General features: G+C 40.4%; 1 protein-coding gene across 1 annotated transcript in view; it reads left to right on the forward strand.

The window, feature by feature from the left end:
* NRXN3 (neurexin 3) overlaps positions 1–24752 on the forward strand; it is a 1607649-nt gene that overhangs the window by 358117 nt on the left and 1224780 nt on the right. The window lies entirely within an intron of this gene.

The following is a 24752-nucleotide window of genomic DNA, read 5'->3' on the forward strand; positions in this document are numbered from 1 at the left end:
CCTTCTAAGTTGGCTTCACTGGGGAACAGAAGCTCTGGCTCCTACTCTGTGAATCCAGGGCCCATACATCACTTCTGATTATTAATCTTTCTCACCTTCAGGATGCTCATCGAGCTGAGTGCTGACCCTTTAGCCCATGTAGGGCAATTCTGTGAGATGAGCAGGTGGGGTAGTATGGAGCACTATGCACCAACAGTTTTTAGACCTTGACAAGTAACTGTTTTCTGAGAGACGCAGACCACTGGATAGATCTTCCCTTCCCAGCTTCCAATCATCCACCAAGCCATCTATTTGCCTTTCCATGTCAATTATGCATGCAGGATAGAGCAGTCAAGAGCATGGGCTCTAGAGGCAACCTGGGGTCCACACCTCAACTCTGCCACTCACTAGCAGAGTTGGCTTGCTCAGGTCACTTACATCTTTGTCTCTGTTTCCTCATCTGTCAAAAGAGGATACTACTAGCATCCACTTTCAAGGATAGTTGTGGGAATTAATGAGATAACAAATATAAAGAAGCTAGTACTGAGCCTGGCACATTGTAGCCCAAAATAAATAGTGCTATAAAGCTCAACCCTCAGAAAGCATTAAGTTGCAATTTCATGGCAATATCTTTATATATTAGGCTTTTATAAGTCATAATTTAATGGAAAAACTGAGATGCCTAATGGGTCAGTAATTTCCCAAGGTTTTACAGCTAAAAGGGACAGAATTGGCAGCAGAGTTCAGGCCTTCTGGTTCCAGTTTTGTTTTTCAGTTAGTTTGCCATGCAAACATGCTTATCCTATCCCTTAGTATCCCTCATCTTGTCTCCTCTAGTGCAGTAGCATTTGGAGGAGAGTAGGCAGTGCCACACAGCTGTCCTACTCCAAGGACAGAGAGTAGAACCCTTGGCTTGGACACTTGCTATACCATGTGATCTTGGACAAGTCACTTTACCTTGATGAACTTTAATTTCTTCCATCTTTAAATGGAACATGGTGATTATTTCCCTTTATATGTGCATCTTAGGTATGTACTATGCAGCTGCAATAGTCTTAAACTGAAATATCAGTAAGGGCCAGTGTTGTAATGTGTTAATCCTGGAGAAAGAAAAGAATGTTCTTTCCAAAATTGTGCACGAGATAAAAATAAATAAAATCCCCCATACAAAAAAAACCTCACATCTCATAAGAAGGAAACAGAAGAAATTAGCTAATGTCTTTAATTATTCTTTTGTTGTTTCAGATTTGGAGGTTTTCTTAAACAAAATGAATAATGTAGTTGGTTGTTATGGAAAGATGTTAAATTTTCATGATGTTGAAATATGAGTCTGGAATCCTACATGTGAAGAGCTCTAATTTCCCTTTTCAGATGGGAGCTTGCCATTGTGAGACTTCGTGGCCCCAGCCCCAGCCCCAGCCCCAGCCCCATAACTGGAAATTCCTCTCTAGCTAAGACAGTTGCTGAATGTGGTGGGGTGGGGGTTGCAGACCATTTCCTAGGGAAAAAGCAAAGAAAGTGATAGTTTCCATTGGTTCTCCTTCTTCACCCTGCCCCCCACCCCCACCCCCAGTCTTCTTGGCACCACTAGTCCATGCGTCTATACTGTAATTCATACCAAAAGTCAGTTAAACTGGAAACTGTTCTTTAATTTGTTAAATAATTATTGTATAGATGGTATTTCCATTTTAATCCAGAGCTCTTGGGTTTCCAGAATCCAGAATCTCAAAAGGTGGAATGTTAGGCACTGTAGTTGACTGACTCGAGAGGAAATGCTTACTGGAGGGTGGAATTTCCTGGCATTTCTTAAACCAGTACATACCAACCTTTGTGTCAGACCATACTGATCAGCTGTGAAGAATGTCATGTGTAATATCTTACTAAATAATACATGTACTGAGACTTTGCCAAAGATCTAGTAAACATTTTAATTAGAGTAGGTTCAGAATTATTGTTAAAATAATATCACTTCCACTAAGGAATAGAATAGTGGTCATCTAGGAGATATCCAATTTTAGTGCACTCTTTCCCCTCCCCCCTCCCCCCACATACATTTAATTGCATAAGGAAGGGGGCAGTAACACTTAGTAGAAAGAGCATGTGCTTAGAGCTCGGCAGTGCCACTTAGTGGAAAAAACATGTGCTTGAGCCCAGCTGTGTAGCCTTGAAGTCATTCAACCTCTCTGAGCTTTAGCATTCTATAACAAGGGGATAAATGATAGTGCCTACTTGGCAATGAGAATGAGAGCTAAGATGCATGAAGAAGATGCTGGCACAAAGCCAGGCACCTAGTGGTCTGTAGTTATTATGACAGCTACATGGTTACTTTTGTTGTTATGATTTTATATGTCCCCCAGTGCCTGATAAGAAGAGGATATTTTATCTGTGTGTGAATACAGTTCAGCATCTAACTGTTCACAGGAGACAATTTCACCTCCCTACAGCTGGTACTTAAAGCATCAAAGAGTATCTGTGCTCCAGGTACTTGTTAGATAATTCAGTCAGAATATACTGCAATCTGGCACCTGCCAGAGGCTTGCCTAAGGCATCTGATATTAATATTTTCATTTATTTAAAACATGCTTTTGTAGCTCATGAAGTTCTTACCAAGCACCTGGCACTGGTCTAAGGGCTTTAAGAATACCAACTCATATAATCCTCATAACAATTCTGTGATGGTAATACCCATTTTATAGATGAGAAAACTGAGGTCCAGAGAGGTTAAGTAACTTGCCCAAGATCACAGAGCTAATAAGTGGGCGAGCTGGGATCTGAATTTCAGTGGTTTGGTGCCAGAGTTTGGGATCTTGACCACTATACTCTTCTGAGAAATCCTGCCCAACAGTCATGTTACCCATCTTTCAGAGTAATGAAATTCTTTCCTTGGGCCTAGTGAGATGATCAGAAAGTAAGAGACCCAAATGTATGACTTCAGCTCTCCCTCCTCACTTCCCCTGCCCAGCAGAAATGCCTTTCTCACTTTCAGTTCCTAAGTCACCTGTTTAGATGAACCATCTGCGACTTTGCTGAACTGGTCGCAGCTATTGTCTTCCGTGTTACCCTGTGGTCCTAACATGAAAACCCAAATGAGTTTCCCTACTTGAGTTTAACTGTATAAGCAGAGATTGTTTCTGCAAAAGATTTTGTCAGCTTTACTTGCCATGAACTGAAAACTGTGTGGCCCATCCACTTCCCTTTCCTTTTCCCCTTGACTCTTGGGCCAACTTCTGTGCCCACGTGTAGTCACCAACTCTACTCAGGTACCTGCTGATATTTGCTTTCTCTGCTTCTTTTAGAGAGTGCCTGCTATGTTTTCACCCCTGATTGTTCCGGATTATTCTTTTAATTGATTAATCATATATAATACCTCTGAATCTCTTGGATGTAGGGAGCGTATAAACCATAAGCCAATAAGAAGCTTATGGTGCTTTGCTTACCATGTGAAATGTTTCAAGGTGTAAGGACTAAAATAGAAGGGAGATGGAAAAAGTAATGATAAATTACACTATCTATTATGAATAGATACCATCTACTCAATGCTTCCTTGGCAGCAGGCTCTGTGCAAAGCGCTTTATATAATAGTATCTCCTCTTAATCCTTAAAGACTCTGCTAATAAGTGATGGGACTCGAATTAAAAACCAAGTCTTTCTGAGAGTGAAGCCTGTCTTCTTCAGCTCCCTTACCACACCATATATGAATTTGGTTCAGGCACATACCTCACATTTTGCCCAAATCAAGTAGTGTTTTTTCTCCTTTGGACCTCAGGTGAAGAAAGTTGAATGTAAACCTCTCAGTTTGTAACAATCCATCATCAGGGGTGCAAAGCCTCCCTGACTTATTTTCTTCCTTTATCCCTAATCACACCTCTCATTCCATTTCCCCAGGGATAATGAGTTTATATATATATTACAGTAGAGTTTATGTATGTCTTTTATATGCATATACTTCTGTAAGATTTGTAACATAGTTTTGTTGTTTTGCATTTAAAATTTATATTAGTGGCATGTGATGGTGTAGCTTGACGTGGTTCTTACATTTTTTCATTCACTACCATGATTTTAAATCTCTCTATGCTACTATGTTTCTATCTAGTTGCTTGCTTGTAACTGAGAATATATCCCTAAGAAATTCTCAACCAGGATCAGGTACTACTTATGCATTCACCATTTCTTCTATATCTATTCCTCTAGTGCTAGAACTCTGCTCCAACTCCACTACCACCAGAAGGGTGGTACATGTCTCTGAGTGAAAATTTCTTGGAAATATATCCCCAAGAGTAGTGTCGCTGGGTTATAGGGCTTGTGCCTGCTTACTTATAAATATTTTATAATTACTTTCCAGAAAGACTGTCAGTTTAAACTCCCACAACATGCAACAGAAAAAGTTCCAAACTTCCCACCATCTTGACAACACTTGACATTAACCACCTCTGTAATCATTGCCATTTTGACATATATAAAAGGGTATCTCATAAGTAAAGTTCCTCTACAACCTACATGTTTAGAAAGAGCAGATTTGAATTTGAGCATGCCACTGAAGCTGTCTGGGGTAGCTTAGGTACGAGCCTCACTGAATGAATGGAGGGATGAGAGGCAATAGGCTTTCCTCTGAACCCTCCCCTAGCAACTTGTATGTGTTTCTCTTATGATATCTAACATTGCTTTGTTTTGTGCAATATTATTTGTTTACTTGTCCCTAGTGAGCACCTTCTGGGTTGTCAACTATGCCTCTTTCTCACTTGCAATGTTTTGTTTGTAGCAAGACCCCAGGAACTTTTTAAAATGATTTCTGGAAGATACTACCTGCCAGTAAGAGGCCATTGGCTGGGGAAGGTTGGTTCTAGGAACAGAAAGTTGTAAGTGATCTTCCTTACTCTGATGGGGTTGAGGGGCAGGGATTCAGGCTCTCTCTCCTTTTCTGGGCTGATTCCTACCTACTTTAATTACAGGTCCCTACATCAGGATACATGAACTATTCTGGTAAAACCAAACTATTGGATACACAAGATTTTTTCCTAATTTGACCATTGAAAATTATGCCAGGCTATGGACTTATTCTCTGTTGTAATCCCCTGGCTGGGCTTGCAAGGGGAAGTTCCCAGAGATAGGCAGCACTTTCCTATCTTTCCTATTGGTAGTCAGATCCCAACCTTGCTGGGCTGAGCGGATGATATTTCATAATGCATGAGTGTCTATTTAACTAACAGCAAAACTTTCTAATTAAACTGTTGTTGAAGATATAGACAGCATAACCTTATTGATCTTTCTCTCAGGGCTGGGTGTACCCACTGGCTCTTCTAAGATGCTGCCCCCTCACTGGCCTACAGGTCACTGGGGCAGCACTTGCTGTCGACGCTAATAAGGGTGGGTAGGTCAGAATGGTCACCTCTTTTGAATCATTCAGCATCTGAAGTCCAGGCTGGGGTGAAGATTTTGGCTTCCCTACCTAGAATTTCTCATTATGCTAAAGCTCTTGGAATGTAGATAGGCCTAGAGACCCTTATATTGGAGTCTGAGGAAAGGGGAGTTTAAGATAACCACCTGCAGAAAGCCCCTTCCCACTGGACTTAAGGCATAACTTAAGATTCTTTCAAATCGCATTCTGTCACTTTATGGTGACTGTGAAATATAATTTCATTTAGGTTTTCTGTCTGCATGTATACAGCTGGGTCCCTAAATGTTTAAACACATTTCAGAGTTATGCTTTGTCAGGATATTTTTTCCCATCATGACTACTGTGTTAGTCAGTTTAGGCGTGGTTGTGCTGCTATAACAAATTAATCCCCAAATCTTTGTGTCTTAAAACAACATAAGTTGGTTTCTCGCTTACCCTACATGTTGAACACTGGTAACAATGGAGCTCTGCTTAACATAGATACTCAAGGACCTAGATTGAGAGGAGCTCCACTGTTTTATGATGACCATTTCAACATAAGTCTTTAGGGTCCTTTACATTGGAGGAAAGAATAAAGAATATGTGCACTGGCTCGTAAATGCGTGTATCACTTTCATTGGCCAAAGCAAGTCACATAACTATGCCCAATGACAAGGAGCTAGAGAAGAAATAATCTCCTGTCTTTCCAGAGGGATAAGAGGACTGGACATAATAGAGGTTACTAGTAATGACTACCACAGTGATGCTGAACTTGGGAAAATTGTAACAGCTCTGGTAGATGCCAGAAAATTACATTCAATGAGCATCATATAAAAATCCCTCAATGAGAGGGGAACCATAGAATCATAAAACATAATATGCATCTTAGAGGCCAGTGGATTTATCTTGAAGATCCAGAGGTTTATTCCATAGGACTCATAGAGGGGAAAAACTGAAGACGTAAGTTGGGATCTTGCCCATGTTACCTTCCTCAAATAAGGCAACATCTTTTAAATGGGTCCTCAGCTTTGAAGAATTTGAAAATTACTATAGCATAAACTTTTCTCTCATAAACATCTTTTCTAAAATGCTTCTGATAAGTAATTGTTCAACATTGCAGGAACTTAGAGTTTACTAGCTCACATGGTTGCCTGTGCATGATTGGACAGCTCCCACTGGTCAAAATTTCTTCAGCATGTTGAGCTAAAGTATATTTTCTTTGGGACATTCTGGACTTCTATGGAGTATGCTTAAAATTATCTTGACCATTGAGTCTCTCTCTCTTTTTTTTTTTTCCTTCGCCTGTTCTTTTAATAACTTGTTGTATGGTATGATTTCCAATCTTAGACTCCCCTGATCAGTTTCCCAGGTACATACACGAATTTGTCAAGGACACTCCTTAAATTCAGTATTCCATCACAAACATACCCTTCTGCACATGTTCTCATCAGAGCTGAAGTCAGAACTGTTGTTTTTTTTGCCTTGGACTCCTATTTTGGCAATTAACATTTCATTTATCTTTCTGACAATCATATTCCACCTTTGGATCCTTATAAGACTGGTGTGGGTTTCTCTACCACAGGAGGCATATAAGTTTTTTAAAAAGGTAGGATGTGGCAACTTGCATTTTTTTAAAGATGGCTACAATAATATTTCCCAGCCATACACTCTTCTTCAGTGTGTCCTTGATATTCTTGCATCAAGAGGTAGAACCTATCTTTCTACCCACTTGGGTAGACATAATGACTATTTTGACCAATAGAATAAGGCAGATATAATGCTGTTACTATTTGAGAGTATACCTTAACGCCTGGAAGCTTCTACTCTCTGACTCTTAAAAGCCAGTTGCCATCTAAGAAGTATAACTACTATGAGAGCACCATGCTGCAAGAAGCACATGATTGATTGGTGGAAGGGACTTGGAGAATGATATGTGAGATGGAGAAAGAACACTGGGATACACCAGGCATATGAGTAAAGAAGCCATTTTGGACATCCTGCCTTATTGAGACTTCACCTGATTCCAGCTCTTAATTGACTTAATTGACATTAAAGACCCTGGAGCCAACGCACTTAGTACATTGATTTAAGACTACATTTTGTGATGGTTTGTTATGAAGTAATAGATAACCAGAATAAAATTTGAACCAGAGTCAAACCCTTAAGATTCTTAAAAACCATTTTGTGGAGCCAACAGAGTCTAGAAGACATGACTTGATGATCGGGAAGTCTTTTTATTCTCAGAGGTTCTATGAAGTATAACCTTAATCTTTCTTACGCATTAACACAAAGTATATAACAAATATTGAAATATCAATGTTAATATTATTATCCTAAGGCAACATCTTACAGTCAAGGCCCTGGCTTTGAGCTAAGTGATGAGCCTATTTCTTACTTTAAGAGTCATTTGTTGGCTGCAAAGACTGGAGGAAAAATGCATCTATTTTCAAACACTTCAAGTTTAGACTCCTCTATATTTCCTCAAAATGCTGTTTGAAAACTGAGCAGTTCGTTCTTAACTCAACAGTCTCCATACTTTTTGTTGAAATAAAAACTAGTTGGCACTTTTCATAATCTGTTGGCAATTCCCTTAGTTCTACCTTAGATCTACCAGTTCCTTGGGTATCTTTTCAATTTTCATAGTACTTCAGGTGAGTTTTGCTAAACTTACTGCCACTTTGTGACACTGGTCATCTTTTCTCCAGCCTCCAATAGTAATTTCTCACTCTTCTTCCAGACTCTTCCAACAGACTTCTTGAGGCCTTTCAATCTCTTCTTGCTGATCCCAAAGCAAATGCTACATTTTAGATTTTTTTGTGTGTGTGGCACCCATTTCTTATACCAATTTCTGTTATGAAATTGCTGCAAAACAAACAGCTTTAAACTTAGTGGATTAAAATAACAGTGATTTTATTATGTGCCATAATTCTTGGGCTGCCGGTGATCAGTTAAGTGTTTTTTTTCTTTTAATCTTTGTGATGTCAGCTGGGGTGCAGTCATCTGGTGTCTTGATGAACTGGGCCATCCAAGGTGTCTATACATACACAGCTGGTACTTGATGAGTGAACTCAGCTAAAGAGCCCTTATATGTGGCCTGGACTGCTCATAGTATGGTGGCTGGGTTCTAAGAGAAGATATCACAAAGACAAAGTTTCCTTGAAATCTGGGAAGAAGGTATAAGATTTTGCATGGTCTACTTAAGGAGTCACTTAGCGTCACTTCCACTATATTCTTTTGGTCATAAGGAAGTCACAGGACCAGCCCATATTCAAGACAGGGACTACACAAAGGCATATATACCAGGAGGCATGGTTCTTAGGGACATGAAATTGTAAATCCTTTTGATGTAAAAGTGATTAATGTTTTGCACTGGGTCTGATTGTTGGGTGGCAAGTTGTCATTTTGGAGCTTCAGTAAAGGGAATGAGCAGTGAATTATCCTTTATCCAGACCCATCTTCTGAGAAGTAAGTATATCCAATTAGTCAAGGACAGGGCTGGCTGAGTAAGTACAAGTAACCTTTGGTATCTTACCACTTTTGTTCCACAGAGGCATAAAGCAGATCTTTAATGAGACCTGTTGAGATGCACTGACAGATCTTCTCCTTTCCTCTCATGTTTGGCCTATACATCTGCATGTAAATGCTTTACTGAGAAATAGGACCCAGCATTCTGAGATGGGTATGTAAGAGCAAATGAAAACTAGAATGATAGTATTCTCTTTCACCTGCCCCTAAACATTCTTGGCACCAACAGGTCAAGAATCTAAAGGCAGAGCAGGAGTGGCTTAGAACCCTGTAGGAAGGGATCTGGGAGTGGGGCTATGGGGGAGTTGGGAGGAGGAGGCAGAACTGGAGAATGTTTCCATTCTGTGAAAGTGGTTTTTGGCTTTGAGGTAGCAACGGTAATATTTCATGTATTGCGTGGTGTCTTCTACCTTTAAATGTCAGTCTCTGCAACCGCCTTATCTCCTGTAGCACATTTCAATTAGGTATTCCAAATCATACTCGTTTCTTCCAGGACAAATATGCCAGAGGTGATATTTACTGTTACAGCGCATTTTAAATACTTAAGGGGAAAAGAGGCCCAGTGAATAGCAGTCTCTCCCTCATGATAATAATAAAACCCAATAATAATAGAGAGAAGAGGTAAATTCTGGGTCTGATACCAGTTAACTGGGTGATTTAAATGAGCATCTTTTGTCTCCTCCCTCTTTCACCCCCCTCCTCCCTTTCTTGCCTCAGTGTGAAGGTTAAAAAGCTTGGCTCTGTCCAGAGTGGCCTCCCTATACCTTTTGCACTGAAGGCTTACATATGCCTTCTAGAATGTACTTTATTTGGAGACAACTGACTCCTATTTCACCTACTCTCTGTTCCTTCATTTTGAGGAATGTTTGAATGAAATCAGGGTCTCTGTTTTCTCAGTGTTTTAACAGACACCGTTGTTTATCCTCACCCATGGGATCTCCTTCATCTTTCAATGGAACACCACCAACTCCATCTCCAGGAGGTACATGGTTGCGTATCCACGATACATCCTGGGAATCAAGTCTCAATTTGGTGTGATATTGAAGGTCCTTCAATTTGTCTGCATTTCTTAGATCACCTCCCACTGGCCTCTATATCCACTTGTTCCCTGGGCTCATGTCTTCATAGCCTGCTTGTAGGCTTTGTACATCCCACCCTCCAATCCTCAGGCAGGTCTAGCATAGAGCTTGATACAGGTGGATGGGAAGGGGAGGGGGCTCAATCAGTACTCTCCCCCATATTTATAATACTTTCCCTAAACTTCTTTCCATGTTTAATATTCTATTATCCTTAAGGGATCAGATTTAGTTCCACTTCCTCCGTGGGAGCCTTCCCTGATGTCCTGAAGTGTTGTTTCCTTTCAGAATTTCTACAGAGCTCATCAGCATGACTACCCATTGACCTTTGGATATATTATGTTGTTTTGTGTATCTGTATGCTGTCTACCCAAGTAGATAGTAAGCACCTTCCAGGCAGGGATAACTGTGCCTTAGGCTAATTATATATCCCTACAGAGTCCAAGATATTCCTTGAACATAGAAGGCCCCCAGTTAATATTCGTTAATTAACTGGATAGATCAAGGAATAAATGAAAACAAGGATCTAAAGTCTACCTTTTGGTGACAATCTTCTCAATTTGGGAATCATAAACTTGCTCAAAACAAGGCCTTTCATTTGACTATTTCCCCTATTAGTAGAGTTCTATTACTTGGATTCCTCAGAAGTGAAGGCTCTTCCCCCAGCCCCATCCCTGAAATGAGTTTTCCTAGAGTGAGAGAATTCTGAAAGCATCTGTGGTTTGCCATATCCAATGCTTTGACAGTCCAGATGTCTTGGTCATTAGAGTGGAGGGGATTAGAATATCAGGCTGTGCTCTCAAATTCAAGTACAAAGATGACTACAGTAGAAACCCTCCTAAGTCTCAATTTTGTCTCTGCCATTTTCTCTTCAGTTAATCTCTTTATGCCTCAGTTTCCCCATCTATAAGATGTGTTTGATAAAGGCTGTCACCTTATGAGGTACCAAAGTGATAAGGAATGTGGAAGTACTTTGGATGTTGTAAAACACTATACGAATGTAATGAATCAAGCAGGGAATATCTTGCAACCATCAGTTAATATCTGTTGAGGACTAACTCTATATGCAAGTCTGTGCTGGGTTAGAGACCAAGGCCTCTCTGCGTTCTAGCAGAAGGGCTGAGGGGTTTGGGCTTTGGCATGGCTGAACACTAGAGTAGCAGCTTCTAGCTCTCAACCATTTCAGAATACTCTGCTATTGCCCCCTCCCCTCTATGCATTCTACGAATACTTTCTGGTATCATTGGTTAGTTCTGTACAATTTACTGATCACACTCAATCCTCCATGTAATCATGGGAGCCTACTTCCCCCAAAAGGACACTTGAAAAGCCTGAAGCCTGACTGGTCCCACACTGCTCTGGCTTGGCTGCAGCCCAGGAAGGGCACAGGGTGACTTTAGACCCAGGAAGACTGTCCTCAGCCCTGTTTTTATGTAAATGTCTCTGCTAGTGAAAGGAAGCACATGAAGAAAATAAACATCTGCTGTGGAAGCAGAACTACCTCTGATTCAAATGTTGGGCTTTTTATCGCCTTTTCTTTTTCTTCAAGTTTTCCATGTGACATCAGCAGCTGAGTAAGGGAAAGCTAAGAGGTTTAAGTTGTGCTGGTGCTCACCAGGCCAGATTAATAACCCAAAGCCTTCCAAACTGGCTGTTTGCAGGGAAAGACAGACCAGCCAGAAAACTGTGGGTATGGGGAGCACTGGTTGGAAAACCAGACCCTGCTAGAAGTGAGAGCTAACAGCAAAGTGATGAACTGGTAACTCCTCGGTAGTTCCTCCCTGTCCCCATCTTCCTTCCTTCCTCCCCCTCTTCCTCTTACCTTCATTTCACCCTAGTGCTTCTGAGATGACTGTCCCCCAGTGATTCCAGCCTCTGGCAGTTGCTGCCCTCTGCTGGGAAGAAAGCTTCACTTGTCGTGCAAGGCGCTGAGTGCTGTGCAGGCAGCCAACCTGAAAACAGACTGCATCTACAGTTGGTGTCTAGTATGTGATTTGGCTTCGGAGAGAGCCGAGTGATTCAGAAAGCCCTTTGCAGCAAAATGTTTCCTGAGTAGTCTCAGCTGGGTGCAATTCTTCAGCATCCAGCCATTAAAGATTCATTGCTTTGGATCCTTTGAGCTCCCTATACAAGAGGAGCATCTCTGGGGGAGATGATTCCAGGCTCCTCCTTTCGTGGGTCAAATATTGTGAAATTGAGACACTAGATCATGCATAACCACTGTTGGTGACTTTAGTTGTTGGAAAATAGCTAGAAGAGAAGGGCGCAGAAGGAAGTTGAGTCTTGCAGGTGTATAGATGGATGGGCCTGGCATTAGTCTCTTGACTCAGAAAGAGCCATCCCAGAGTAGGAGGCACTGAGTAACAGATAAGGATGCAGAAGAGAAGAAGACCAGATGGGAGTTGGGAATATTGTCCCTGATGGGGAGAGGCATAAGAGCTTTTATTATTTCACAGCTTCCTCCAGAGCTGTCCATGCTGGTAGACTTTGTCCAGTGGGTTTTGGAGGGGAGAGGGACAGGAGGACCTTTGCCTCCAGCTTGGCTGTAGGATGACCCTGGTACATCCCTGGGTCTGCAGCCTAGAGTGTGGATCAGTTAGACAGGAATTATGACCTCATTGACCACACAGTAATTCTACTAGAGGGATTTATTTTCCTTCCGTGAGCTCCTGCCAATACTCTTGGTTAGAGCTAACAGGGCTCCCCCAGCCAGGGAAGGTCTCCCAGTGATGTGTGTAAATGGTACCAGGCAGGAAGTAGGTTTCTTCTTCTTAATGGGCTTGTTAAACCTCTTATTGAGTGGACTCTAAATGGCTTTACTGTGAATAATCATAGTAGTAGGCAAGCATTATTAGTTTTAGTAGTAGGATTATCATGTACGTACTGACTGACCTTTTCTATTTTAACCTTACCAGCCTAGAGGTCCTTTTGCTAACAGTGTTCAGAGATGGGTTGCAAGATGGAAAAAGTTGTCTTTTTTACCTGCAGCTTTCCAATTCTGAGCCCTTTTCCACCTTCATATTGTTACCTCCTCCCTCATCTCTTTCATTAGGGTTTCAAGCTCTCATCCTATCAAAGATAGAATTATAAATCTCTCTCTTCTAAAGGATTTTATGGTAAGTAGGGGTTGACAGCCATGTATAAAATTTCTGAGGTTCAAGTAAGGTATCGGGGGAGGAGATTTTAGAGCAGGTAGTGGTGCCTAGAGGGAATTCAGTAGATGTGGGGCTCATCTTTTCATCTCCAGTTCACATTTGGGACTGGACGTGCAAAGCATATTGCAGCCTTTAGTGATCTATGTATCGTGTTCACTATTTTTACCATATCTTTCTACAACTGTATTGGTATTTACTAACTGCTTTTCCTTACACTGATTTGCTTGTTTGACTTAAGTCGGTTTGGTTTCTTCTTAAACAACATGTCTGTGAAATCTCGGTTTCAATGTGCAAACCAGGTGTTAACCCTACATATTAAAACTAAGATTTACAGTTAAATTAAAAAAATGTTCATTGATATGGCAAATGTGCTGTGTCCCCTGGGGGGAAACATGCAGCAGTTCTAGAAACAGTGCTACATAGTAGTCATTTTCAAACTTTAGTGGACATTAGAAATGCCTGCAGAGCTTTTTAAACCATGGATTGCCAGACTGTTGCCTCAGAGATTCTGGTTCAGTAGGTCTACACTGGGCATTTTAAATCAGCATTCTTGGGAGATGCTGATCTTACTGGTCCAGGGACCACACTTCCAGCAGCATTGCCCTACAGGTCAGGAGCCCCTTCTCCATTTCCAGGCATGCAGATTTCCTCATCTGAAAATAGGGATACTGCCTATTTCAAAGGGCTTTATGAACATACAATGGATTATCTACCATATATAGAATATCCCACGTATAGCAGATGCTATATAAGGTGGAATGATTGTTCTTGGAGCCGTTATGCCTGTTTGCAGTTTTCAAAGCTGTATTTTAGGTTTTAGTTTGACACTCAGATGGAAAATACAAGGAGTTCTATCAAGTTAAATCTGGTTCTAAGCTCTTGTCCTAAGTCAGTCATGCAACTGCCGGGTAACCAAGCAGTTTGGCAGCAGCATATGGCAGGTATTCCATTTTAAAGGACCCTGGGGAAAAGAGAGTGAGTTCTCATTCCTTTCTGTATGGTAAAGTGCTATGTTGGGGTTGAGGCACAAAGGTGAGTGGAACCATATCCTTGCTGTACTAGCCATGTTCTGGAAGAAAGACAGGCAGATAAACAATAACTTACAATTTGATTAAATAATTGCAATAGAAAAAAAGAACTGCCCAGTTTTTTTTCAACCCCCTTTCTGCTTGAGTTGTTCAGTAGTGTGAATCTTAAAAGGAAGTGGGACCCTCATTCCATTACTAAAGCCCAAAGGCTAGTATTACTTTCCCCACCCTCTGAGAATCACGTGAGCCAAGTTCAACTTATGGGAGGAAGAATTCACTCCGGAGATGACAAGGATGGGGGCAGCAGCCCATCTAGGGCCAAGTGGTGGCAGTGCCAGCAGCTATGTCCATTGTCCAGCTGGGCAGTAGGGAGTTCCTGATCAGGCTGTTCCTATGGTGTGATCCTTATTGCCATGTCAAACTCCTGGCCTTTCTACAATTTACTCATTTTCCAGCCTCTACCCATTGCCTAGTTCTAAAGCTGTTCCCATATTTTTAGGTATTTGTAATAGCATCACCTCACATTTGGGTACCAAATCCATCTTAGATCTGTCATCATATCCTTTCAACTTCATTCAGCAAATGATGCCAAGGCATTGATGGTTTTTACTGCAGGGAAGCAGTATAGTGACAGGTTATTTTAACCATAATTGACCTCTTTCTGGAACATGAATTGGGGAATGAATGACTAGACACAGGAAGGTTAATGAGGAAGCAGTTAACCGAGGAAGTGAGGATGGAGATGAGAGATAAGAAATTTTTAGGAAGCAGAATGGACCAAGTTTGATGGCTGGAGGCCTGATTTTCTCTTTGAACTTAGAAGCCACAGATGAAATTGAACTTGCTGTTTTGTGTTCAGCTTTAATGACCTTTGAGAGGGGGGTGGGGGTATCCATTTTGTAAGTAAGATGGATGTCCTGGAGGGGGGAATAATAAGAAAAAAGGCTATCAGAAAGGACCTGTTGACAGTACAACTTGGCTATGGTTCATTTCAAGTTTGTTTGACTCAACCGACATTGAGTATTTCTTAAATGCTGATATTGATGGGCATTTAGGAATGTCATTTATTTTGACTTCAGTGCTGAAAGGGGGTGGAGGTGTAAAAAGAAAAATCCCGCATGACCAGACAGTCGTGCACACGTACACAGAGTACAGGTTGCAAACACGTATTGGTCTTGAGAGTCCTTAAAGGCCTGACTGAACCCATGGGATGAGTCTATTGAGAGCAGAACAGGCTACATCCTTTAGGTTCTTGGGTTTTTTCTGTCAACACTTCTATCTCCCCTCCCACTTTAAGAAATAACCCACTGCATTATCACCTCCTGAGCTCTGTGAATTGATGATTTTACAATTAAAAAACTCTTATGTTGAATGAACACTTATGCGATTGCCCCTTGTGGCCTATTTCTCAGAAAGCTTCCACTACTGTCTTCTCTGTTTTCGAAAAATGTTGTGGGTAAGATCCAAAGTGCTGGCTATTTACATACCTAGCTCCTGCCTTCTTTTTTTAGGGTCTTTGCTCAAGTGTCAGTACTGGTTTGTAAACCATGAACAGAGTTGGGGGGGGGGGAGTAATTACGGTTCACATCTGTTGTTTTCTACTGGCAATGATGTTGAGCTGCCTGACTGTACTTCTTTCCAGTTGCTTCTCTCATCAGTCTTTTCAGCGATAGGTTCTCTGTCTCTGTTTCTCTTTCTCTCTCTTGCTTGCTCTTCTGTATGGAAGAGATGCCACCCACATGAAATATAGTTGGTCTTCTCATGACCTCCAGGTAGCCTAGTCTAGAGAGCCTGGTTATACAAATAAGTCTCTGGTGTGCTCAGTTCCCAGGGACCATCGTGGCCCATCTCTGAACCTGCATCTAAAACATTCTTTTGGATCAGACCAATCTGTGAGTCTTACATGGTCATGTCAGATTGTAGAGACTTCTATTCTCCCTAGAGGGCAGGTTTGCTGCTTGGATGCTACCTTGATGTTTCTGACCACATTGATCAATTCAGTGCAACCAGACTTGATTACATGCACATCTACAGCCATAGCCTAAGCTCATCAGTAGATGCCTTTTCTGTTGGTGGTGGGATGGTCTAGAATAGTAGAGTAGTGATTAACCAAATTTTGTCTTTCAAGGAAACCCATATAATATTTTAAAATTAATCATGGTGACTAATATTGCCTACTAATGATTTTTTAAATAAAATGTTTGTCAAATATTATTACCACTGTATCATAAAAGAAAGGATGATTTTAACTTCAAAATGTAGGAAAGACATTCTTTCAGGATAGAGAACAGCTCTTTATGTTTAATAAATATAGGCTTATTTTAGATACCTCATAGCTTTGGATGTCTTTTTGAGGAAGAAGGCTATTTCTTGAAGTAATAGCAATGATGCCATGTGGCTTCCCAGCCCTCGTAATGGAGGCAGCACAGGAGAGATTTCTTCCTCTGTGTATCTCCTGCAACATCTAATGCAGTTCTAGGCACCCAGTGGTCAAGCCTATCTCCACTCTGGCAGAGCACGTCTTCATGCCTTCAACTTTACATGCTTAGTAACTGTTTGCCATGAATTGTCTTACTCAGTATGACAGTAGTTTATGTTTATTCACTGAATAAAATTTTATTGACTTGAACTTTTACACACACTCCCAAACACACATTATTTCTTAAGCATAAAGGATGCTTTTTCACTTTCTTTCTTATTTCTTTATTAGTGAAAAGTCATGTTTTATTTTTTATAATTGCCATGCTTATAATCAGTCATCATCAATAAATGCTATTTACTAAATAATAATGACACACTTTTATGAATTTGACTAATTATATTGACTATATTTCACTTCCATAGGAGAAAAACTGGAAGGAAGGTTTGGCAGAGAAATATTAAGCTCAACCATGGACATAATAAATTTGAAATTATAGCAAAATTTCCAGATACCATCACGTCCAGAGTACCCTGTTTCTCAAAAATGTTGCATATTTTTTGTGATCAGATGCTTTCCTCTTTTCTTCTTTGTTCCTGCTTTAGTCCAGTGATGAGCACCTAATGAATTATGAATAAATGCTTTCTGATTGCTGTAGAACCTTATAGACTGAGGTTGGTGAAAATTTCAGGGAAACATGGAAGTTGGGAATTGGTGGCCAATGAGAGTTTACAGGATGGTAATTTAATAGATATATGGTGTGGGGAGCACAGCTGAGGTTGTTAAGAGTGAATATGAAATGGGAGATGAAAAATGAATACCTGAAAGATGCAGTATTTTTAAAAATCCATTTTTTTAGGCCACTAATAAGTTGGAGGTCAGAAAATAATTGTTTGGCTTTAATGGGATAAACTATTTGGATAAAACACCTCATCTCTGGGGATTCCAAGAAACCCGCTAATGCAAAGTAGCTCTTTCATTGATTCATTCATCCAGAAAAATAATTATTGAACATCTAATGTGTGCTAGATTGTTCTAAGTGCTGGGAATACAGCAGGAGATAAAACAAAGATTCCTACTCTCATGGAGCTTATATTCTAATGGAGTAGTAAGCAAAAAAATAAAGGTACAATATGCTAGATGATAATAAATGCTCTGAAGGAAAATGAAACAAAAAATAGAGTTAAGGCAAGTTGTAGGGCAGAAGTGTGGGTGGTGATTTCAAATTTAAACAGGAAAAAGAAGACAAGAGTGGCCTGGCCTTCTTGGTTTAGTGTAGTTTTCCAGGGACCAAAGCAAAGTGTTAAGGAGCGAGAAGCCTCAAATTCTCTGAGTGTAATCTGACTTTGCATCACAATTAACAGTGACAGCACACTGCTTTAAAAATAAAGTAGAAAAGAAGCAAAAGCTTGATAGTTGACCTGACATTCACTGTTGCAAGATTGGGAATGTACAATAAATGTCACTGATGGAGCAGTATTCATGAAGTAAAAATGTCAGTTTTCAATTTGGCATGAGGATGGTTTGACATGTATTAGTTGCCTGCAGAATATTATCATAATTAATGCATTAATAATGCAGCTGTCCTTTTTCTCTCCATCTGAAGTGAAAAAAAAAGAGAGAATGGAGCGAGGCAAGTAAAAGAGTAGCTCTCACCCTGGTCAAACCTTTTCTGCTGGCATTTGCCTTCTCCTTTGCTCTGCCATCTCTGTGGCATTGGCTTCCGATTATTATCAATCCAGATTTATCCATCTCAATTCTTCCCTTAGGTTTCCACAGTGGCTTTGTTTGTTGAGGGCTTTCAACTTAATTTTTCAATTATATTTAAAATCATTGCTAAAGATAGACATTTTCATTGTAAAAATGGCACATAAACAAAATGAAGAATATTAAATTCTCACATAAATACATCCACATAAGAATACTATTCATTTTTGGTATTTGTGTGTCTGCTTTTCATTTTCTGTCAAATTATATAATAAATATTTACAAATATAGAATCATTCTGTAAATAATTTGATAATCAATTGGCTACATTGTGCACATTTTTCATCTTAGTAAATGATGTTCTATAACATCAAAGTCTGGGTGGTATATCATTATATACAGATGTGCCATGATATAATTACCTAATCCCTTCTTATTGTCATGTATGTTGTCTCTATGATTTTGATTTTTATATACAAAATTGTGATGAACATACTTACAGGCAAATCTTTATGTCCATATTTATGAAGGTTTATTTTGGACAAACTCTTAGTTGAAAACCAAGTTCTTAGTTATCGATTGCCACAATAATGCTGCAAAGCAATAAACTTTATTGTTTATTATTTATTGGAGGCATAAACAATAACCATTGTTGACATGACTCAGGGCAGTGGAGATTGGTAGGTGGCTCTGCTGATCTTGGCTGGGCCTAGTCTCATGTCTGGGTATTGGCTAGCTGCCGGCTACTCGAGGCTAGCTGTGACCTATCTCTGTTCCATTGTTCCTCATTCTCCAGAAGACTGACCCAGGCATTTTCTCATGTCTTGGCAGAGGCACAGGCAAATACGTACATGCAGATGCTTTTCAAGCCTTTACCTGCATCAGAGCCCAAAGTCAAGGGGCAAGTCATTCTATCCCACCTACAACTGGGAGGTGCTTACGTGGTATATTAGTCAGGGTTCTTCATAGAAACAGAACAGAGAAATATAAATTTTTTAACATATTTTTTTTATTAGAGAAATTGTACGTTTACAGAAAAATCATGCAGAAAATAAAGTTCTCATATACTCCCTTATTAACACCTTGCATTAGTGTGGTAGATTTGTTACAAGTGATGAAATATTTTTATAAGTGTACAATTAACTATAATCCATAGTTTACATGAGGGCTTATTGTATTACAGTCTTATGTGTTTTTTTTTTTTAAAGTTATTCTAGTAACATATATACAGCCTAAAGTCCCCTCTTTTAGCCATATTAAAATACGTAATTCAATGCTATTAATTACATTCACAATGTTGTGCTACCATCACTATAATCCATTAAAAAAACTTTTCCATCATCCCCAAAAGAAATTCGGTACCATTTAAGCATTAACTCCTTATTCCCTAGCCCCAACCCAGTTCCTGGTAAATTGTGTTTTAGTTTCTGACTCTATAAATGTTCTTATTCTAATTATAACATATCAGTGAGATCATACAATATTTGTCCTCTCGTATCTGACTTATTTCACTTAACATGATGTCTTCAAGGTTCATCCATGTTGTTGCATGTGTCAGAACTTCTTCCTTTTGATGTCTTAATAATATTCCATTGTTTATACACACTACTTTTTTGTTTATCTTTTATATGCCCCAAAGAGCTGAAAGCAGGGACTCAGACAAATATTTGCAAGCTGATGTTGATACCAACATTATTCACAATGCCAAAAGTCGGAAGTAACTTAACTGTCCATCAGCTGATGAATGGATTTACACATAAAATTAACCATCACACATAGTTAATGTCATGGATTCAGGGAGGGGTGAAAAATCAGGGCCAATTTTGCAATTTCTCATACTGGTGCCTTATAAATGTTCCCAAAATGCCCTTCAGAAAGGCTGAACCAACTCCATTAACCTTAGTATGAGACTTCCAAGTTTTCCAGTTTCCTTTACTTTTGTTGATTCTGGAAGTAATTTATGACGTTCCTGCTTTGTTGATTTGTTTGGTATCTGTCCCCACCTGTCCCTTTAGTCTATACAGTTATTGTTTGGTGCTGATTCTTTACCTGTAGAATGTCTGCAAAGCTGTCCAAATCTCGGATTTACTTATCCTCTTCATCCCTGTCCTTTTGCCTACATTAGCCTGCACTTGTGTTGAGCAGCTTACAGCTATCTGGAATATATTCAGTAGCCCACAAAGGCCTACTCCCCAGTGATTCTGAGTCCATTAGAGTTTACTTCAGGTCTCTTAACTCTACCTCCTACACCACTGGTGGGGCAATTGTTAATTCTCATTATTTCCAGGATCTCAGATATTTTATAGCCAGGAAAGTGCTTAGAATTCTATCTCATCTTTATACAATATTATTCTAAAGATATAGATATTAATATGGATAAGTGTATGTGAATGAGGATATAGATATAAATAAAATTTGCATAGATAAAAGGCTGGAAGGAAATAACCACTGTTAATATTTTAGCGTATTTCTGTGTGGGAGAATTCTAGCTGAATTAAAAAAAGAAAGAAGCACTTGAACATTATGTACAGAAACTGAGGATCAGATAAGCTAAATGACTTGCCTCCTGTCCTACAGATAAATAATAGCAAAACCGTAACTAGAGGCCAATTCTGCTGATTCCTGGTTTTAGTGCCCTCTCAGTACACCACCACAGGCCCGGGGGGGGCTCAGCTGTCTTTCCTTTGATTGGTGTTATTCCAGCAGCATGGGTAGTTGGGTTTGGTTTGGTTTTGCAGGAGTAATTAATTCTATATAGGTTCTTATGTTCACAAACTGAAAAAAAAAAAGGAATTTTTTTAAAAAAGATTAAGTCGTCTAAATCAGCTACATAAATGTAGCAGGCATATGCAGATAGGGTCTGGATGCATAAATTACCATAGTTTCAAAATTTGACAAATGATTCAGGTAAACAGTGGGTGTTATCTGTTAAATCACATTAAGATTCCCAAGTGATGCATCCTGAGTTCTGGGCACATAATTTATCAGAGGCATCACACAGATTCTATGTAATTATATTAATTATTTAGTATATACAAAGGTAAGCTCTGTAGATTTAGACTAGAATCAGATAAGCCTTTAAGGGACATCTAGATTGGTTAGATTGATTCAATTTCTTGCTGTGAGCCAATTGCAAGTTGACCTCAGTGATGGAGTGTTTATGTAACTTTCACTGGGGCGATTTTGAGTAACTGGAGATTGGTTAGGAGGCCAGAGTAGGGACTTCTGTCCATGGAAACAATGGGTTGGTCTGTTGGAAATGTCTTTGTTTCCTGTTTTCCCTTTGTCTTATCACCCCTTCAACCCTACACAGTTTCTAGGATATCCAGAACAAAAAAGAAAACTTTTGGTTTTCCTCTGGTGAGCAGGGGATGGCTCAAATATTCTGATGATGAGGAGGAGGGAAAATATACTTCAAGGAGCGCTTGCCCTGGAGGACACCAAAGATGCTGGAGTCGTGGCTGTGTTGCTCTGAGCCAAAGCCAGATGTTAAGTTGAAGCGTTTGGAACTAGAAACATGTAACTAAATAAGTTACCCCTCAGATGGCCCGATTCTTTTGAGGGTTGACTTTTACCCATTTGGAGCTATCTGTAAATCTTTTTGGACTGCAGAGACACTCAGAAATGGAGACAAGCCAATGGGGACAAGGAGACTGGACCCTGAGGCTGCTTCACCAAGCCAAAGGGAGAGGAATCCAAACCCTTTAAGAAATAAGCATCTATAGATTCTCTTTCCCTTGTGCTTCAGTGGGGTTTTGTTTTCACTGTGCCAGCTGGCTGTCAGAGAAAGGCTGCTCTGGAAGCTAAGTTTTCACAAGGGCAGGGTTGGGGGAGCTGCCAGCCTGTTATAGAATTTAGGGAGTCATCCAGTTAGTGAAGACCTAGGTATTTTATGTCTAGATGGACTCCACAGACCCAAGTAGGATTCAACCATAGTGCGTTATCAGTATTAGTCCACAGTCTTCGTGTGCTCAGATGTATACTCTCTTGGCATGCACGTAAGCATCTAGGCACCATCTAATAGTGTATACTTTGGAGTACCTTGTAGGTGCTCAGAGGTATTGTTGGTAAAACACTTGGCTAGAGCCAGTTTGAACAACATGTTACCAGAACAGAATAAATAGTTTTGATGAAACTGGTTCAGTTAATAGTTCCCTTACAGTGAAGTGCAGCCTTCTTCAGTTCGCTGATGTTAAGGACATCACTAGCCTCATTTCCATTCTGTCTCCAAACTTGGTTTTAACCGCTAGCAGATTAAGACTACAGTGAGATCCACATGGCCATTTCATTGTGTGATTATGACCTTTGGGAGATGGTAGTGGGAGGCTGTGTAAAAAAGGCAAGTGATAAAGCCAAAGGGTGAAGAGGCATGTGGCAAGGCGAGGAGGGAGCTGGTAATGAGGCATGTTCTTACAGCGCTCAAGGTCGACATGGTGGCCCCACACTCAAGTACAGAGTCTGTGATCTGCTCTCTCAGTTGACTTGGAGAGATTGCTAACAAGATGAAGGTAGTGATGTCGAGGCTCACCCATGTTGTCTGGTTTCACTGAGCCTCATGGTCACAGTCTGCACCTTAATCTGCAGTTCTAGCTGGAAAATAACTAGCCTTAGGCATGAGGAGGAATTGTGAATGATCATACTGCAACCTCATCAGAAAGTTATTCAAAGTCATCCCAGCTTCTTTGTGGTTCAGAGAAATTGGAGAAATAAGTGTAGGCTTGCTGAGAGGAGTTAATACTATGCAAGGCATTGAAACTGCACCTGGAATACATTAAGGGGCCTTTGAATGCTAGGTGTTATCATCTTTATTATTAACTGCCATACCTATGGTATATTGGCAGATGCATCTTCTGTGAGAAACTTTTAATATTTTAGCTGCAATTTCTGCAGGAAGCCATTGGTACCACTGGAGCCCATGATGAGTGCTGAGAGGTGGAAACCCATTGAAAACTGCTGAAATGTGCCCATGCCTGTCTGCCTACCCCAACCACTCTTAGCAGCCTTAACTTAGGGCTGCCAATCTCACTAAATGCTAGTTTTCATGACTAGCCCTTTCCTCAATTTACCCCGTTCCCACTGCTGCCCAGTACTCTTCCTGAAGTTGACTCCATACTCATTGGTCATTGTGGACTCACTTCTCTCTGAAGCTCAGGTGGGACATCTTTTCTCATCTCCATCTACACTGTGAGCGCCTTTCAGTGGAGGAACTAACCCATTTATGTCCTTCCCCTCCCTCCCTACCTCACCACTGGAATCCAGGTCAGTGTTCTGTGCACACTGGGAACCCTTTGGGGCAGGGCAGGTTTTATACCCCTTGGTCATTCCTGAACGCCTAGCACAGTGCTGGCCTGTCAGAGTCATGACTATGGGAAATGTTTGTGGAAATGAACCTCAAACGGTGCCTTTCTGCTCAAGTCCTTCCTCGGTTCCTACTGGCAGGTTTGATGACTTTATAGTAGAAATTAGTAGCTCTGCTTTGGGGCTGGGCCAGGACTGAGAGTCCCAAGGGCTATTTCCATTCCTCTTGGGTTAGAATTACCCAGTCTGAATTTGAGAATGTTTACATTCTTCATCCTTATAAAGAGAAAAATTATGCTCATCCTCAACCACATACCATGACATCATCTGCTACACACTCCTCTGCAAAGACTACAGTAATGCCCAGTGTTGACAAAGCATCTGTTGTATGCCAGGTGCTCTATCAAGCTAGGTGTCTTACATACCTTGCATAAATAGGGGTTTCATTTAATCCTATGGATTAAAGAAACTGAGGCTTAGCTATTTGTTCAAGATCATTAAGTCATTCAGTGGCTTAACCAGTTGAACTGATGCTAGCTTGGTCTGATGCCAAAGCTTTGCTCCTAATTTCTCCTCTGCTCATCTATAAAAATATTCTTGTATCTACACTCAGTATATTTGACCTATTTTTCCTGCTTGAGCATAGATTTCCTTCTCTGGAGATGGCAAAATTTCTATTGACATTCTTTCCTCTACTCTCTGATATTACAGTGATTTTATTGCACGCATATATACTCTGAGAATGTGCACTTGGCTATATGCTGCACCCCTCTTGATAGCTTATTGTAAGTGTGGCTATTCCAGAGCAGGAGGAACTGAAGGGAAAGAGCAGGAGTCAACATCAAAGGTGCACACACCTGTTGCATTTATACTTTGTGCACACCCTGGCTCAGCCCATTGTAGGACCAACCCTGGTAGGTTGGCCGCTTGCAACTTTTTTGATCCATTACCTGTTCTCCAAAAGGTACCTCTTAATTTTAGTATCATTTAGCTTGATGTTATGTCCATGATCTGTGAAGCTGGTGTATAGAAAGTAATTGTTCCCCTGCCAGTGGGAGAGAGTTTAGGGTGTTTGTGGATGAGTCCTTGGCTTCCTGCTCTAGTAGGACTTAAGAGAGACAATAAAGGATTATTGTATTTTTAAGAGATAATAAAGGATTTTGGAGATCTGGAGATTTAGGGAGCCTAGGA

This window comes from Tamandua tetradactyla, chromosome 12 (assembly GCF_023851605.1).
Source record: "Tamandua tetradactyla isolate mTamTet1 chromosome 12, mTamTet1.pri, whole genome shotgun sequence".
Classification (NCBI taxonomy): domain Eukaryota; kingdom Metazoa; phylum Chordata; class Mammalia; order Pilosa; family Myrmecophagidae; genus Tamandua; species Tamandua tetradactyla.